Raw genomic sequence first — 1,583 nt, 5'->3', positions numbered from 1 at the left:
CTATGAAGTGGAGGGACAATAAGAATGTTTTTGTTCTTACCTCCCTTCATGCAGACACGACGACCCAAATTACTACGGCGACTGGTGTTGTGGAGAAACCCCTCTGTGTCCACGAATACAATCTTAATATGGGAGGGGTGGACCTCAACGACCAGTTGTTGGCGCCGTACCTAATTGCCCGTAAGGCCAGACACTGGTACAAAAAAGTGTCTGTTTATTTATTTCAATTGGCTTTGCTGAACGCTCATGTGCTATACAGAGCTTCAGGACAGACTGGATCCTTCCTTAAATTCCAGGAAGAGATCGTCAGAGCCCTTCTGTTTCCAGACGGTGCTCCACCTCACCTTCCCCAACCAAATGCAGTAAGCCGGCTGCATGAGCGGCATTTTCTTTATGTCCTCCCGAGTACCCCTACCCAACGAACCCCCCAAAAAAGATGTTGTGTCTGCAGCAAGCGCAGATTTAGGCGTGACACCCGGTATTATTGTCCCTCCTGTCCTGGCAATCCTGGTCTTTGCATTGGTGAATGTTTTGAACGCTACCATACACTAGTGGAGTATTAGCGTAGGGTACAGCACTGCACAGACTAGGACACACTTTCACAGGGTCTCCCAAGATGCTGTCGCATTTTGAGAGACCCAAACCTGGTACCAGTTAAAAAAGTTAAAGTTACAAAAAAAAGTGTAAAAAAAAACAAAAAAACAAAAAAAAGTAAAAAAAAAGAAAAAAACACAAAAAAATATATAAAATAAAAAAAAACAAAAATAGTTGTTTTATTATTCTCTCTCTATTCTCTCTCTATTGTTCTGCATTCTATACTGCAATGTTTTATTGTTATGTCTTTATCATGTTTGCTTTATAGGTATGCAATTTTTTTATACTTTGTTTTTTTATTGTTAACCACTTTTTTGTTTTCAGGTACGCCATTCAGCTGCAGAGCGGATTTATTTATCTTGACAGCAACAGCGTTTGCTCCCACGATACATAAAGCCGTGACTCCAGCGCTGTCGAAGGTGATTTCACCACCACAGTTACATACTTCAGCATATATGCCGAAGCGTGGGGGCAGCAGTGGGTGGAGGAGCGATTTGCTCCTGCCTTTTGCGGGAGGATGCCCCCATGCTTCGGCATATATAAACGGTGCATGTATGCCCATCATTAGAAGTGGGTGGATGAAGGGAGGTATTCTAATGGTGGGCATACCATACCATAAAAAAGGGCATACCTTTTTTTCGTTCAGCCCACAGGCTGCATGAAAAAAAAGTTTACAATGTATGCCCAACAAGGACCAGCAACGTACTGGTATGTTGCTGGACTTTGAGTGGTTATACCAGAATGATGCCTGCAGGTTTAGGTATCATCTTGGTATAATTCTTTTCAGCCAGCGGTCGGCTTTCATGTAAAAGCAATCCTAGCGGCTAATTAGCCTCTAGACTGCTTTTACAAGCAGTGGGAGGGAATGCCCCCCCCACCATCTTCCATGTTTTTCTCTGGCTCTCCTGTCCCAACAGGGAACCTGAGAATGCAGCCGGTGATTCAGCCAGCTGACCATAGAGCTAATCAGAGACCAGAATGGCTCCAAA

This window comes from Aquarana catesbeiana, linkage group LG10, assembly GCF_042186555.1.
Source record: "Aquarana catesbeiana isolate 2022-GZ linkage group LG10, ASM4218655v1, whole genome shotgun sequence".
In the NCBI taxonomy this organism is placed as follows: domain Eukaryota; kingdom Metazoa; phylum Chordata; class Amphibia; order Anura; family Ranidae; genus Aquarana; species Aquarana catesbeiana.
Note: the sequence above shows the minus strand (reverse complement) of the source record.